Consider the following 18,179-nt stretch of genomic DNA (forward strand, 5'->3'; position numbering starts at 1 on the left):
ATACAGTATTGAATAAGAATTATTCTACCTTTATGAAACGGGATTTTGATTAAAACATGGATTTTCTAGGGGGCATACATCCTTTCAAACCAGCACAAATGCATAAAGGTCATGATAATTGATATTGTTTTCTTATAGATGCAAATGGAAAGATTTAAGTAAATAAACATGTAGCATATATGTAATAATTCATTTCTTTAAAAATAAAGTATATATATAATAAAACTCTATTAAAGGTGGTTGATGGAGATAGGGTGTTTATTTGTTCATTATGTCATTGACTGGAGGTGTGTTTGTATCAACTATTTACAAACATTTTAGCCAAGTGAAATTTTTTGATCAAGTGATTAGATGAGATCAAATAATGAAGAATCTAAGTCAGAATTTTGTCTGCTTGTACAAGGTGGCATTCTTAAATAGCAGATTCACATTTTCGAAATGTAATATACATCTTGGAAGATGAATTGTAAACTTCAAGTAAGTACAGCTGTTATAGAATGCATCAACTATGTGAAGTGGAAAAGCAAGCATTTTAACAGCAAAATCTTTACAATGTTTAAGGAAAGATAAACAGAGAAAGAAATTGCCAGAACTGAGACAGTAATGACTGTATTGTCAGTTATACTTTTTCTGTACATGGTACAGGAAATATCTTTGGCCACATGAAGGACATGATAGAGGGAAAATGATGATAGAGCAGAAACATTATTTCACATGAATCTTTGGATCGCAGAAAAGTCTCAATGATTTAAATTGATGGTAATGAGTAGCATAAAGTTGGTTAACAGTCTTAATGATATCATCTTTATTTTACCAGTTTGGTTTTTACTTCATTACTTTACTTTGTATTATGTAAGAGTCTGGAATGAGCCTTACTGATATAAGATATCAGAAATAACAAGTTGAGGAAATATACGTTGTGTTCTACCTTAAAAGAGGGAATATTTCAGAGAAAATATGCAAGTTGCCCTTTCTCAGTATTTTTTAATTAAAAATTTTGTATAAGTGAGATCACACAATATTCATCTAATTGTGTGTGGTTTATGCCCCTCAACATGATGTCTCCAAGGTTAGTCCAAGTAGTGATATGTTTCAAAACTTTTTTCTCTCTCTTTTTTTTTGCTGAATAATATTCCATTGTATATCTATACCACATTTTGTTTAACCATTTATGTGTTGATGGACACTTGGGTTGCTTCCACCTTTTGCCTATTGTGAATAATGTTATATGAACACTGGTATGCATATATCTGTTTTAATACCAGATTTCAATTCTTTTGCTTAAATGCCAAGAAGTGTGATTGCTGAGACATGTGGTAATTTTATGCTTAAATTCCTAAGGAACTGCCAAACTGTTTTCCACAGTTGCTTCACCATTTTATAATGACACCAGTAATTATAAGAGTTCCAAATTCTCTGCATCTTTGTCAACTATTGTTATTTTCTGATTTTAATCACCATGAGTGTGAATTGGTATCTCATTATAGTTTTTCTTTGCATTTTCTTTATACACAGAGATATTGAGTATCCCTTCTTGTGCTTATTGGCCATTTCTATATCTTTTAAATAATCTATATTGAAGTTCTTTGTCCATTTTTAAGTTGGGTCATTTGACTTTTGGTTTTGAGTTGTAGTGGTTCTTATTTTTTCTGTATATTAAACCTTTATCAGCTATTATTTTCTTTTATTATGTAAATTTTCCTATCATTTTCTTGATATTGTCTTTTGATGTACAGATTTTCTTTTCATTTTGATGACTTTTTTCTTTGTTATTCTTGCTTCTGGTATCAGATCTAAGAAATCACTCCCAAATCTAAGTATAGATTTTTCTCCCTATGTTTTTTTTTTTTTTTTTTTTTTTTTTTTTTTTTTTTTTAAAGGAAAGACAGAGAGAAGGAAGGAAGGATAGAAGGAAGGAAGGAAGGAAGAAAGGGAAACATTTTTAAACATTTTCTTGTTTTATTGTATTTTGTTTCTTTGTTTTTGTTACATGGGCTGGGGCCGGGAATCGAACCGAGGTCCTCCGGCATAGCAGGCAAGCACTTTGCCCGCTGAGCCACCGCGGCCCGCCTCCCTATGTTTTATTTTAAGGGTTTTATGACTTTTATCTGTAATATATTGAGGTCATTGATTCATTTTAAATTGATTTTTGTGTATGATTTGAGGTAGAGTTCAAAGTTCATTCCTTTGCATATGCATGTCTAGTCTTTTCTCAGCATCAGTTAATGATGAGATCATTCTTTTCTGTTAGTCCACTTGGCACCCTTGTGAAATATCAGTTGGCCATAGATAAGTGGGTTCATTTCTAAAGTCTCAGTTTTATTCTATTGGTCTATATTTATGCCATTACCTAACTGTATTGATTGCTAAAGTGTTTCAGTAACTTTTGAAATCAGGAAGTGTGGTAGGTTTAATTGTGTATAACAATGAAGGAACTATTTTTAATCTAAATCTGCATTCCTGTAGGAGAAAATCAGACCTTCAGAGAATGTTGTTTGAAATCCTGATTTGGCTTACCTGAATCAGGGTGGGCTTCAATCCATGTCCTGGAGTCAGCAGAAAAAGTGGGGTATAGTGAGAGAGAGAGAGCCACAGGAGGTATCAGAAGGTAGAGGTCAGTGGAAACCAGAAAAGAAGACACAAGAAGAGAAAAGTTATCATGTGGTAGGAGGCAGAGATACAAGTGAAGTAACCACAAGAAATGTAAGCAAGCCACTGCAAAAATGCTATAGTTTTGAGGGAGACAGCATTGCTTTTCCAATGCCTTAATTAGGGACTTCTGAAATCATGATACAATATATTCTTGTTGATTAAACCAATCCATTGTGTTGTAGTTTTCATACCTGCTTGAGAACATGTGTAAGACCTCCAACTTTGTTCTTTGTTCCAAATATTGATTTGGCTATTCAAGGCTGCTTATTGTTTCATATGAATTTAAGGATTGGCTTTTCCATTTCTGCAAAAATGACTGCTGGAATATTGAAGGTTATTGCATTGAACCTGTAGATTTCTTTGGGTGGCATTAGCATCTTAACAATATGAAGTCTTCCTATCCATAAAAATGGGATGTCTTTCAATTTATGTACATCTTCTTTAATTTCTTCTGGTAGTGTTTTATGCTTGGTAATGTATAAATCTTTCATTAAACATAAAAATTATTCTATTTAACTCATAAAACTCCCCTGCAGAATAATGAGAAAATTATGGAAAACTCTTTAGCACTATTCTGAATACAGTTAGACATAAATAGAATATTAGCATTCTTCATACTCATTTCTCTATATAAGAAAAATGAAGTGATCAAATTTTATTGCATCAAAACTGGAAGGGACTTCCAGAGAAGATGGCGGCTTAGTAAGATGCACGGGTCTTAGTTCCTCCTCCAGAAAAGCAACTAAAGAAGCAGAAACAATACAAAACAGCTCCCAGAGCCACGACAGAGACCAAAAAGACAGTGTACCCCATTCTGGAATGGCTGAACGGGCAGGGAGAATCCGCTGTGGTGAGATACCTGAGGGGCGCGCGTTTTCCTGGCCGGGGTGGCTGGCGACTGGGGTCCCCTCCACGCACGTGGCTCCCTGGTCTGAATGGGAACATTGGATAGCGGGGCCCTCCTGCCATGCTTGGCATCTCGGGCCAGCTGGGCAATTTGGATCAGCACTCCCCCAAGCCTCTGCGGCCAGCGACCCCCCCTCCACGTGCAGTTTCCCGGGCCGACTGCGAGATTGGGATTGGCAGTTTAAAGGAGCCACAGCATCTTTTACTGGTGGGCCCCGCAGACAGACGAGCGCCACGAGCGCCACCTACTGGGCAGGGAAAGAAAAACAGAGCCCAGAGATTTCACAGAAAAACCTCTCAACCAGCCGGGTCCCACACCCAGGGAAATCTGATCAAATGCCCAGACACCAGCAGAAAATAATGGATGACGCTCGGAAAATTGAAGATATGGCCCAGTCAAAGGAACAAACCAATAGTTCAAATGAGATACAGGAGCTGAGACAACTAATGCTGAATATACGAACAGAAATGGAAAAACTCTTCAAAAACCAAATCAATAAATTGAGGGAGGACATGAAGAAGACACGGGCTGAAAAATAAGAAGAAATAGAAAATCTGAAAAAACAAATCACAGAACTTATGGGAGTGAAGGACAAAGAAGAAAAAATGGAAAAAACAATGGATACCTACAATGGTAGATCTAAAGAGACAGAAGCTACAATTAGTGAACTGGAGGATGGAACATCTGAATTCCAAAAAGAAACAGAAACTATAGGGAAAAGAATGGGAAAACTTGAGCAGGGGATCAGGGAACTGAATGACAATATGAAGTGCACAAACATACATGTTGTGGGTGTCCCAGAAGGAGAAGAGAAGGGAAAAGGAGGAGAAAAACTAATGGAAGAAATTATCACTGAAAATTTCCCAACTCTTATGAAAGACCTAAATTTGCAGATCCAAGAAGTGCAGCGCACCCCAAAGAGAATAGACCCAAATAGGCATTCTCCAAGACACTTACTAGTTAGAATGTCAGAGGTCAAAGAGAAAGAGAGGATCTTGAAAGCAGCAAGAGAAAAACAATCTGTCACATACAAGGGAAACCCAATAAGACTATGTGTAGATTTCTCAGCAGAAACCATGGAAGCTAGAAGACAGTGGGATGCTATATTTAAATTACTAAAAGAGAAAAACTGCCAGCCAAGACTCCTATATCCAGCAAAATTGTCCTTCAAAAATGAAGGAGAAATTAAAACATTTATAGACAAAAAGTCACTGAGAGAATTTGTGACCAAGAGACCAGCTCTGTAAGAAATACTAAAGGGAGCACCAGAGTCAGATATGAAAAGACAGAAAAGAGAGGTATGGAGTAAAGTATAGAAAGAAGGAAATCAGATATGATATATATAATACAAAAGCCAACATGGTAGAGGAAAATATTATCCAAACAGTAATAACACTAAAAGTTAATGGACTGAATTTCCCAATCAAAAGACATAGAATGGCAGAATGGATTATGACCCAGCAATACCACTGCTAGGTATCTACTCAAAGGACTTAAGGGCAAAGACACAGACGGACATTTGCACACCAGTGTTTATAACAGCATTATCTACAATTGCAAAGAGATGGAAATAGCCAAAATGTCCATCAACAGACGAGTGGCTAAAAAAACTGTGGCATATACCTACGATGGAATATTATGCAGCTTTAAGACAGACTAAACTTATGAAGCATGTAATAACATGGATGGACCTAGAGAACATTATGCTGAGTGAGTCTAGTCAAAAACTAAAGGACAAATACTGTATGGTCCCACTGATGTGAACCAACATTCGAGAATCAGCTTGGAATATATCATTGGTAACAGAGACCAGCAGGAGTTAGAAACAGGGTAAGATAATGGGTAATTGGAGCTGAAGGGATACAGACTGTGCAACAGGACTAGATACAAAAACTCAAAAATGGACAGCACAATAATACCTAAGTGTAATGTAACTATGTTGGAACACTGAATGAAGCTGCACCTGAAATATAGTTTTTTGTTTGTTTGTTTGTATCTTTTGTTTTTGTTTTTTTCTTTTTCCTTTTATATATATATATTTTTATTAGTATTATTATTTTAATTCTCTTCTCTATATTAACATTCTATATCTTTTTCTTCTGTTTTGCTATTTCTTTTCCTAAATTGATGCAAATGTACTAAGAAATGATGATCATACATCTATGTGATGATACTAAGAATTACTGAGTGCATGTGTAGAATGGAATGATTTCTAAATTTTGCGTTAATTTCTTTTCTTTTTTTGATTAATAAAAAAATTATAAAAAAACTGGAAGGAATAAAAAATTTTAAAACATGTTTCAAATAATTTAAGGAAAAGAAGGATAAGCTAAAAAAATTATTTGCTACCACAGCTAAATAATGAGATGAATCTAAGCAATTAGAAGTCACAGTAATAGGATAACACTAGTTTATTTAGAGGAAGAAAAAATACAGAATTAGGGAAGTAGTGTTCAGTATTTCTGTATAACAATTTAGAAGTAACAATATTGATGTATGTTTTAGTTTTTTAGGTTGCTGAAAGAAGATACTATAAAATGTGTTGACTTTAACAATGGGTATTTATTAGCTTACAAGCTCATTTTTGAGACTTAGAAAATTGTCTTAATCAATGCATCATTAAGGCAATCTTTTCTTCTGATTATTGACTACCAGCAATCCGTGGGTCTTTTCTCTCATGGCAAGGTACCTGGCAGGGTCTGCTGGTCTCTACCTTCTCTTCCAGGTAACATTGCTTTCAGGTTCTTGCTTCCATGGCTCTCTCTCACTCCCACTATAGCTCTCTCTCTCTCAATCCATCCATTAATAAAGGAATCCAGTAAGAAGATTAGGAACCACATGGGGCCATGCCTTAATTGAAGTAGTCTCATCAAAAGGTTCTAACTACAATAGGTTTACACCCAAAGGAATGGATTACCTTTAAGAACATGATTTTCCAGAAAAAAAATTTATGTTGATAAGGCTTACACTTATTGGCATAAGTTTACTTGTGTAACTGAGGCAGAATGATAGAATAGAAAATGATAAAACATTACTGGAAAATGTTTCCCCCAGCAGTGTTGATATATCCAAAGATAATGACAAGTAGAGACAGGAAAAAATGTTGTGGCAGCTAAAAACACACAACCGGAGGTCACTCTTGCTCTTAAAGCAACTGTCTTTTATCAATGGAAAAACATTATTTATACAAGAAAGAATATATTTGTAATATCTATCTCTATATATTTATTCTATATTTAAAATACATCAACAGTGAATAAATAAATCAATAGCTACAATAAACAATTCTAAGAACCTTGATGGGTTTCTGGTTACTTTGTATTTCTGAACTTTGTGAAAAGGTGACAAGGAAAACAAGTTCTGAATCTCTTCAGTATTTTTGAACAAAAATTAACTAATTTTTAAGGGAAATAATTAACAAAGAGTAACTCTTTAACAGAAATTGTAATTTTACTATCCTTAATCTCTTTCTGTTTTTTCCATTAAAAGATGAAGGCAACAAAATAAATGTCATTAGGGTATTTTACCAAGGTGACTGAATTCATTCTCATGGGAATCTTGAACCATCCTGTTTTAGTCTGCCAAAGATGCCAGAATGTATCACATGAGAGATCAATTGGTTTTTAATAAAAGAGGATTTATTTAGTTAGAAAACTTACAGTCTTTGAGAGGAAAGGCAGCTAACTTTAATTTGAGTCTCCCTGTTACATGGGAAGATACATGGTGACAGCTGCTGGCCCTCTCTCCTGGTTTCTGCATTCCAACAGCCCTCCCCAGGGTGATTCCCTTCATCTCCAAACATCTAGGCTGAGCTTCAAATGCTGAGATGAGGCATGCTGAACTGCTTCAGCTGTGTTGCATTGAGTGATCTTCTGACCTCTGTCTTTTAGACCTCCAAATAATTAAATTAAACATCATTCACTGTGGAAGGCATTCTCCTTAGCTGACTGCAGATGTAATTAGTCATAGATGAATTTCATATGCTAATGATCTAAGTCCATGGCAACTGAGGTAGGCACCATCTTCTGGCCAAGTTGACACCTGAACCTAACTACCACACATCCAGAGACCCACATGCCTCTTTTCCTTTTCCACCTGGAAACCTATGGTCTGACTGAATCTGGAAATCATCATCCATTAGCATTCCTTTGTTCTGATACCTACAGTCCCAAAACAGCAATGTTTACTTTTCAGGGTCTATTCCATTGTCTTCCATAATTATTGTTCTGAAATTCTTCTCCTACACTGTTCTCACTATTTCAATAACACATGCATCAAGGGGGGAATAGGAAGTTTTTCTAAATTGCTTCTCACATGATTGCTGTCAGTGTGTTCTATGACACTTTTTTCCCAAGTATTTGAAACCAAGGAATAATCACTCATTAGATACTGGTAAAATAGCCTTAATCTTTTAAACCCTAGGGATATCATTGTTGAATCCTCTAATTTTATAGCCCAAGGAACAAGTATGTGAAAGATGCACTGAAAAGACTCCTAAATGAACCATGACATTATTTCAGCTAATACAAATTTACAAATACAACAGTCTTTATTTAAGAATTTAAATTTGCTCCTGAAAACCCCTCTATTGAATAAAAGTGTAACATGCCTGAAAGACAAAAATCTTAATATTTTTTCAACCAAATACCCAACCAATTGCTTATGACATAAAAATGTGTCAATTGTAAAAGTAAAACAAATATATGAATAATGAACAATAATTTGAAAGAAAATGAATACATCCAACTTCATAGAGTGTGTGATTTATAAACCAGGTTGACAAGGCAAGATCATCCCCTTCTCCACTAGCATAATACTTTTTCATTACAGTATTTTTCACATTAATTTAATACTCTCTTGTGGGACAACCTTTATCTTGCACTTTAGAATCTATTTATATCATTTCAATATAAAATGTTAGGGTAAACTCAAAAGTAAATACAAGAGTGCATCTAAACACATGGAAATATGACAAATGGCACAACATTCTGAGAAACATTGTAAAAGGATTCCAACTTTCATCACTGTTATTCAATCCATGAACACAAAGCAAGATTTTTCTATTCATCCAAATATGACAGTTTATTTTTCCCATGTTTTTATGCTAGACATTAATCTATAAGACTGCCTTTGTTATAAAACTATAGCATCAAATGCAAAGCTCCTGTCATTTTTATTTAGTGTGCTCAGGGATGAAAGTGTTACAAAATATAAGGGAATTTTTTGTCTTAAAATTAACAGCATTTCTCAAGGACCTAATATTCATCAGGTAAAATACCCATGTACCAGTAAAATGTTTCCAGCATAGAATGAATTGTGGCACAGTAGTCATGCCATGAAAAGTCAAAATGGAGTCTAATTTATAGCCTATAAACAATATCTATGGCATTTCCTGACAGAAGAAAAATGAGCTGAAACTGAGAACAGTTAGAGTGTATTTTTAACTTTGGTCATGAATAAGCAGAATCTTTTGATTGTCCATCAAATCCAAAAAGATTTTGATGAGTATTGCTGGTCTCAAGGTACAAAATGGACAATAATTTAACTGCATTAGCCTTTAAGTTATTTATATTATTGGATTATATGATTTACAGATTGATTTTAATTTATTATGAGCATATTTGGCTTCAGTAGCTAATATACTTACAATTACAGAATATGTGCCTCAGTAATAAAATTATTTTCATTGAATTGGCTAGGTGAACAGAATTGGAGCAACAAGTGTGTAATCACTTTGCTGTATTATGAATCCTATATATTTTGTTAGGTAGAGCTAGGTCAAGAATGTGAACTACAGCATTTTCTTTATTTTAATTTGGTTTACACATAAACAATTTTCTAAAATTCATTATTCTTTCCCATGTAGCAGCTTCTTATTGCTGCTGAAACAAATTACCAAAATTCAGTGACTCTAAACAATACAAACTTCCTATCTCACAAATCCTGGGCACAGAAATTTAAAATGGGTTTTGGTGCACTTAAAAGCAAGGAGTCATCAGGCTACATTCTTTCTGGAGTTTCTTCAGAGAATCTGTTTCCTTGCATTTTCTTGCTTCTATAGGTTGCCCTTATTCCCTGTTTTGTGGACTTTTTCAAACCAGCAATCACATCACTCCCATCCACTTCTGTTATTACATCTCATGCCTTGCCTCTGATATCACTGCCTCTTTTTTTCCTCTGTAAAATCTTTTGTGGGAGATAATCCAGGATAATCACCCCATCTCAAGATCACTAATTAGTTCCATCAGCAAAGTCTTTTTTGCCATGAAAGGTAAGTGAGTCACAGTTTCTGAGAGTTAGGACTTGGGCATCTTTGAGACCTTGATTATTATTCTCCCTACCTCTTCTTTATTGGAAAATTTTTAGAAATGGCCAATCTGAAATTTTGCATTTCTGTCCTTTACAAGTGTTCAGTAAAATAATCTCACAGAAGTTTACAAATGATATACCCATAACACAGCACTAAGGTATATATTTGCTCTAATCAAACTGCATAGGGAATCCTCTTTAATTAAATTATGGGAAAAAATTGGTCTCAAAGATTCCAGAAACCCACTCATGAAATACTAGTTACACTTTCATTCAGAACTGATGAACCAACTCAATGAACCAGCCAGGCACATGAGCAAATTACATTTTTCCAATGGAATAAGATAGGGAAAAATAATATATCAACTATCTGGGATGTACTGGTCAAAGTAAGCTCCATAGGAACTGACTTTCTCTTCAATTCCAACTTGTGCATATCTGACATCAAGAAAGTTCTATGACATCTTGTGTCTAAACAATGAGAGCAAAACCTTGGCAGGCATTAGGAGAACAGGAATGGCAAGGCACATCCACATTTTATCATTCATCAATTGGAGAACAGAAATTCTAAACCAGAAAACCATTGTAGACATTCATTCATGACAAACACTGTGATGGAAGAACTCATAATGAGTATGATGCTGGGATACTACAAAGGAGTCAGGCTAGATCTCACTCATTTTGACATACTTGACTGCAAGGGATGATGACAAATAGTCCAGCCCTGTGTTCATGAGGCAAAGCAAAAACACTTGGTAATCATCCAGTCTGACTCTGCTGTAGAGTATGCATAAGTTCTGTGTGCCTTCAAAACTCCTTAATCAAATTACCCAATTCTGTCCATTTTATCACTATTAAAACTCTTAAATATTAAATATACATTAAATTTTGCTTTAATTGTCTCTGTTAAAATCTGAATTTCTTTGTTGACATGGATTGTGCTTAACTGAATTTCAAATTAAACATGTATTTGAATGTTAAAAACACAAAAATATATTATTCTCATCTGCTACCTCCTGGAATGCAATAAACCAGAAATGGAATGGCTTTGAAAAAGGGAAACTTAATAAGTTGCTAGTTTATAGTTCTAAGGCTGTGAAAATGTCCCAATTAAAGAAAGTCTTTAAAAGTGTCCAAATTAAGGCACCATCAAGAGGTTACCTTCATTCAAGAAAGGCTGATGAAGTTCAGGGTTTCTCTCTGAACTGGAAAGGCCCATGGTGAACATGGTGTTATCTACTTAGCTTACCCTCCAGGTCTCTTGCTTCATGAAGTTCTCTTGGGGCATTTTCCTTCTGCATCTTCAAAGGTCACTGGCTGGTGTACTCTGTGGTTCCCTTGTCATTCTTGTACCTTGTTGTGGCTTTGCTCACTCAGAATCACGTTATTCTGAAGATTTCTCCGAACCACTTCCTCTTTTAAAGGATTCTAGTAAAGTAATCAAGACCCACCTGGAATGGGTGGAGTCACATCTCCCTCTACTTAAAAGTTAATACCCAAAATTGGGTGAGTCACCTGTCTATGGAGGTATCCTAATCAAGTTTCCAACCTATAGTACTGAACAGGGATTAGAAGAAACACTCCCACAAAATTAAGATTAAAACATGGCTTTTCTAGGGTACATAAATCCTTTCAAACAATTAAAGGATCCATTAGACATTAAATTTGTGTATTTTTCCTGAATCAGGTATCCACTCCTGGATATATTTCACAGAGATGTCAATCATGGATCAGCAAAGGGATGCATACAAACTTGTTAATTGGGGTGATGTATGTAGAATTCAGTAGTTAGCTACTGACTGAATATTTCTTACTAAAGAAAACAATGCATTAATTAAATGGTTGTAGATAGAGATATAGCAATGTAATATTACTAGAATATTAGTGGAGAATAGAAGGGGACAAATAATTTGTATGTATATATATGCTAAAATAAATATGTCTCACCAATATTCTTGAGTGATAACATAAATGTAAATATCTAAATATCAAAATGACATGTAACAAAATATTTGTGTTCATTGAAACTTACATTATATGTCCTTAATAAAGATGTCTACCTTTTTAAGGACGTATATCAACCTTCTCAGAAGAGGTGCTATATAGGAAAGAAAATTAAAGCGTAATTGTGAATGAGGATTGATGATAATTCTGTTTCTGGTATATTGCATTCCAGCAGCTAGCAAAGTAGAACAAAAGGCAATGAATCTGAAGTACTCAAATAAAACCATTTGTTCAAGTCTCATATAGCTTAAAAACATAAAATAACAAAATCCATGAGAAGTGTTTTATAAACACTACAGTAGAGGAAACTGAAAGGTATGATAGTAGCTTCCACATTCTAAGTGGTTACCAGGTGATCTAGTTTGCTAGCTGCCAGAATACAATATACCAGAACAGAATAGCTTTTAAAAGAAGGAATGTGTTAAATTGTTAGTTTACAGTTCTAAGACCCCAAAAATGTCCAAATTAAAGCAGTGCTATAAAAATGTCCAATCTCAGGCATCAGGGAAATATATTTCAGTTCAAAAAGGCTGATGACATTCAGGGTTTATCTCTCAACTAGAAAGCCACATGGCAAATATGACAATATCTGCTTGCTTTCTTCTATACTTCTTGTTTCATGAAGCTCTCCTGGAGGCATTTTCCATCTTCATCTCCAAAGGTCTCTGGCTGCATAGGCTCTTGTAACTGTCATGGCTCTGAAGCATGTTCAAAATGTTCCCTCTTTTTGAGGATTCCAGTAAACTAATCAAGACCTACCTGGAAAGAATGGAGTCACATTTCCCTCTAATCAAAGGTTAATACACACAATTGGGTATGTCACATCTCCATGGAGATAGTCTAATGATGTTTCCAACCTACAGTACTGATTAGAGATTAAAATAAATAGCTGCTTCCACAAAATGAATCAGGATTAAATCATGGCTTTCCTAGGGCACATAATCCTTTCAATGCAGCACATCAGTGCTTTGGAATTGTGTGGATATTCCTTTACATAAACTATGTAGTAATTGGTAAACTAAATAATTAGCTTTTGTATGTGAAAAGCTTGTTAAGCAAGATATATAACTTGATAAAGGTCACATGGTTGTTTATTATATAATTTGAGGATTCAAACTCAGATTTATGTAACTCCACATGCTAAACCTCTCAACTGTGCATACGATTCCATTGTGATATATAAAATTATGTTATTATCACCTAGAAAACATATTACCATATCTCCACCCATTTGAATTTTTTATAAAGCTACCAAACTTTAAGTATAATGAAACTACAAGAGTAATAAACTAGGTAAGTAGGAATAAAAAGCTAGATAAGTAAGTTAACTACAAAACAAAATTTTAAATTAATGTATAATTCTGTATCTTAAAAAAAGTATGATCTCAATGTGACATACACCTAATGAATGATTGAAACGTAATTTGCTCTGTAATTGATAATTTTCCTAATATTTAAATTTAGTCCCTTATTTCTACTGATCCTATTCCTTTAGCTTCCATCAAGTAAATTAAAACAGATTTTTGATTTTCAGCTCTATTGACCCAAGTATAAAGTGAGATTACCTTATTTTACTTGCCATGATGCAGATGCTATCATTTAAATAAAACTCTGAGTAATTTAGAACACATTCTCTCAAATTAAATTTTAACAGCAGAATCTCTAGTTTGAGATTCAAGGATAGAGTTTCTAAAATATTGTGGAAGTGAAAAAATTATTTTCCTCTTATCTGTGTATGCTATACAATTACTGTATGCTATAAAAATTATGCACACCAATACTTATGCCAGTTTATATATTGCTTCTTGATATCCAAAGAGAATGCCAAAGGAGAAAATTTAATAGCTCTCCTATAACAGGACTGTGACAAGATGAGGATTAGTTTCCATAGTAATAATAAGGAGGTAAAAGTTTCTGGAATTATCAACTACATGATAAAAGTGACTACATGAAGAAAAAGTGACTACATGAAAGCATTTTGATTTTTAATAAAAAGAAGAGTAAATAATATCTCTGTGGAAAATGACTTATGGCATAATTTTGAAAAGTAACTAAGTGGTTATTTTTTTTTTTCATGGGCAAGCACTGAGAATTGAATCCAGGTCTATAGCACAGCAGGAAAGAACTCTACCACTGAGTAACCATTGCCTGCCCTAAGTGGTTATTTTTATAACACATATTTCTAGATAAAACATTTATTAGCTATTAGCTTAGCCTTATTTTAATAACTCAAATTCCCAGAAATCCAGTTTTGCCTTGCTAGGAATATGACCACAATAATTCCTCAAAAAATCTGTAAATATTTGTGTCATAAAATATTATAAGTCAAGTTTTCAGCCTTATATGGTGTGCTTTTCTCTTACATATACCACATATTAATCAATGGACTATTACATGGCTCTCTATATGGGAAAATCTCAAGGTAACCTTGAAAAATACATGGATGCAATGGTCCAACACCATGAGATTATAACTTAGTGGATAGGTAATAAGGAACCTGGGATCTGAATAAAATAAAGAACTGAAGAAATGTGATGTTTACAGGGAACCATTTGGCATACTTTCTCCTGGGATTAAATGAAATCCCAAATTGATATATTGGTTAAATGCAATGCAAAATTTAAGCAAGCAGTTTTTTTTGCAGAAATTGACAAAGTAATATTACAATTTTTATGAAAATACAAGGGACCAATATAATAAAAATAACACTGAAAATTTAGGGTCAAGTTAGAAGTCTCACATAATCAGATTTTAATACACATCAAAAGTCTAAAATATGGAGGGGGCAAAATGGCAGCTTAGTAAGGTGTACGTGTCTTAGTTCCTCCTCCAGAACAACTACTAAATAACCAGAAACAGTACAGAACAGCTCCCGGAGCCACGACAGAGACCAGACACACAGTGCACCCCAGTCTGGACTGGCTAGACCTACAGTGAGACTCTGCTGTGGTGAGATCCCCAAGTGGCGCATGCTTCCCCAGGCCGCGGTGGCTGGGGGCTGGAGCCCCTCCCTCCCTCCTTCCTGGGCTGGCTGAGAGTCTCAGAGAGGTGAGTTGCCCAAGCCGCGGTGGCTGGTGGCCGGTGCCCCACCCTCACAGGCAGATTCCCGGGCTGGCTGGGAGCCTCAGATTGGTGGTTCCCCAAGCCACAGTGACCAGTGACTGGCACCCCTCCCACACATGCGGCTTCCTAGGCCAGCTGGTAACCTCGGATCAGTGGTTCCCCAAGCCACAGCAGCCAGCAACCAGCACCCCTCACACACACACGGCTTCCCAGGCAGGCTGGGAGCCTCGGATTGGCGGTTCCCCAAGCCACAGCAGCCAGTGACTGGTGCCCCTCCCACACACGTGGCTTCCAGGGTTGGCTGGGAGCCTCGGATAAGCAGTTCCCCAAGCTGTGGTGGCCAGCACCCCTCCCCCACAGGTGACTTCCCGGAGGGAAAGGAAAGAGTCTCCAACAGTAGTAGAGACTGAGTCCAACCTAACACTAATACTGGCATTAATGAACAACTTCTAACTACAAAAATAGGCCCTCAGCTCAGGCAAAACTGATCAAGGTGGAAATTGCCTATTGGGCTAACTGAAAAAGAGGAAAGGGGGTGAAACAGAGCCTTCTGTGGCTGTTTCTATGGAGGCTTGGTTGCCTCTGGGCTCAGTGCTGGGATTACACAGGTTGTAACTGCCCTAAACGCAGAAACAGGCTGCTTTCAAGCCTCTCTACCTGCCGCGGTCCAGCCGCAGCAGAAGGAACAGGCTTGAAGGTGTGGAGGGTCGTCGGCGCGAGAAGAACACCAAGAGACAGCTTAGAGAATTTTTTTCTGAGAAGAGTTGCTTAGATTTATTTTTGCTTAACTGATTTTATACCCTTATTTTTGGCAAGGAAACAGGTATCACAGAATCATGGTTGTGTCATGGCTTACGTTTTAGGTAAAGTTACAGGTTCAGGGAAGCAAAGCGAAAGCACACGTTTTGATTTTCTTAGGAACACTTACACAAGATTTTAATAGCAGCAAGATATTGGCTTAAACCACAGACATTGTGTTTGCAGTTTTCTGAGCTTAGACTTTCTTTTCCTATTATTCTACAGGTGAGGCAATATGTCAAGACCTATTTTAATCTGGTTAAAGGTTAGCTTGTTTTGATTAAAAGGTTACATTGTTTGCTTAGATTTTTTATTGTTTTATAGCAATGGACCAGTGCCGTGGTGGGGGAGTAAATTTCCAGGATGGCTCAATGCAGGGTTTTTTAATTGTAAGTGTTTACTTTCTATGAGGTACTTTTCTGTGACTTGTTCTAAAAGCACTTCTGCCTGCTGTATCTGCAGCATGACTTGCTTAATGGGGGCGTCCCAACCTAATTTTTTCCAAACAGTCATTAACAAGGTTTTGCAATTTGTACAATTTGTATCATTTTTTCCAATTCTTTTGCTTTCTGATTCGTTTTGATATAATGCTTGGAGCACAACCAGCAACAAGAAACACACAATTGGTGTCGTTAATCCCAGTATTTTTCTATTACACCATTTTATGCCTCGTCCTCTTTTGGGGCATTGAAGGCCTTGCCACCGCCCTTCCTTCCAGGGAACCGTGTCAAACCGGGGAGGAAAAAGAGGACGCAGCATTTCCCCTTTTATTTTTTAAAATTTCTTTTTGCTGGACTCTCTCGATTTGCTTGATAGATGCCTTTATGGTTTTGATTGCTGCGGGAAAGCAAAAAATAATAATTAATATTATAGTCACAGTAAGGCCGAAGTTTACTACATTGGGCCATCCAATAATTGGGTTAAGATTTTGTAAGGAGGACCAAAGACTGTTTGCTAGGGTTTCATGTTCTGTTATATGTGCCTTACTTATGTCAGTTATTTGTTGTTGTAAAGCTAGAATATCTGGTGCTAGTTGAGTGTTATGCCATATTCCTTGTAAATGGGTTTTTACTTTTTCCCATGACTGCTCTGTTTTATTATAGGGCGCTGGGGTAATACATATCCATTTATAATTAACATGACACCGGGTGGTAAGTTGGGTTTTTAGATTTTGAATCTGGTTTCTTAAATAAATAACTGTATCTTCTAAGGCGTCTACTCTAGTCTCTAAGTTTCTATCTAATTTTTCTTGTAGGGTTAAAGCTAAAGAAATATTATGAGTTAGAGTATTTACATGATGAGCAGTTTGTTGATTTTGAATGAGGGCTGTAGTTGATATAGCTAAAGAAGCAATAATGCTAATTAGAGCAGTAATTCCTAAAATTAACGTAGCTACAAAACGCTTAGGTCTCATTAAGTTGTTCAGCCTTTCCATAACTTGATAGCCAACATCATCAAACCATGGTTCATTTAACTTAACAGGTAATAAGACATAAGAAGGTTGATGCACAATAAGAAAAGTAGTATAATTTTTTGGCAAACCAGAATTAATACAATTAGTAAGGAGACAGTGCACGTGATATGATAGGCATTATTCATTTGTGTGCTATTAAACATGTGAGTCTTTCCTACTAGAATAGCATGAGGTGCGTTTACACATGCACGAATGCCGTAAGGAACAGGGTTTGAACTAGATGGGCGATATAACAACACCATATTAGTAGCAGCAAGCAGACGAAATAAGTTATTATATAAACCAGTTCGATTATGGGATGAAGCACTACTTTGATAAATGGGTGTCACTAATCCTGGGGTGAACCACCATGTAAGGGGTTCCCCATCTGTAGGTAGACTCTTGTTATAAGTATATTTGTCTGTATTATTTATAATATATGCAGTATAATTATAATTAGGTGACGAGACTGAAAAATCATAAATAGTAAGGTTACTTTTTACAGGGTGATATATGTTTGCTTTATGCAAAAAGCCACACTCAAGCCATCGGGGATAGCCTGTAGAGTGAATATTTTTCCAATAGATGTCCTTTTCAGGATATTTTTCTGTACAAGACTCAATCAAAGAGTTAAAATTTGAGGAAAGGTTTACATAACTTTCATTGTAGGTATGGTACCCAAGAGAAATCATGTTGAGCCCCCAGATGCTTCTTTTAGTTCCTTTATGACTTGGGGAATCAGTATAATATGACCGATAATTGATAGGCAAACAGCCAGGAGGAGGAGTCCCGGTTATTACAAAGCATAGAGGGGCTTCATCATCATATCCGGTAAAATTAACATTATCAGTACTTTTAAAAGGAATAAGTGAACTAGGGAGTCCTCCCATAAGATTGGTATTATTAGTAAAGACCTTTAAGTTTTTATCCCCCCACGCAGTGGGGTGGAAAAGTGGTGGGTTAGGTATATAAGCCCAATATGATTTATTTATA

This window comes from Tamandua tetradactyla, unplaced genomic scaffold (genome assembly GCF_023851605.1).
Source record: "Tamandua tetradactyla isolate mTamTet1 unplaced genomic scaffold, mTamTet1.pri scaffold_65a, whole genome shotgun sequence".
Lineage (NCBI taxonomy): Eukaryota > Metazoa > Chordata > Mammalia > Pilosa > Myrmecophagidae > Tamandua > Tamandua tetradactyla.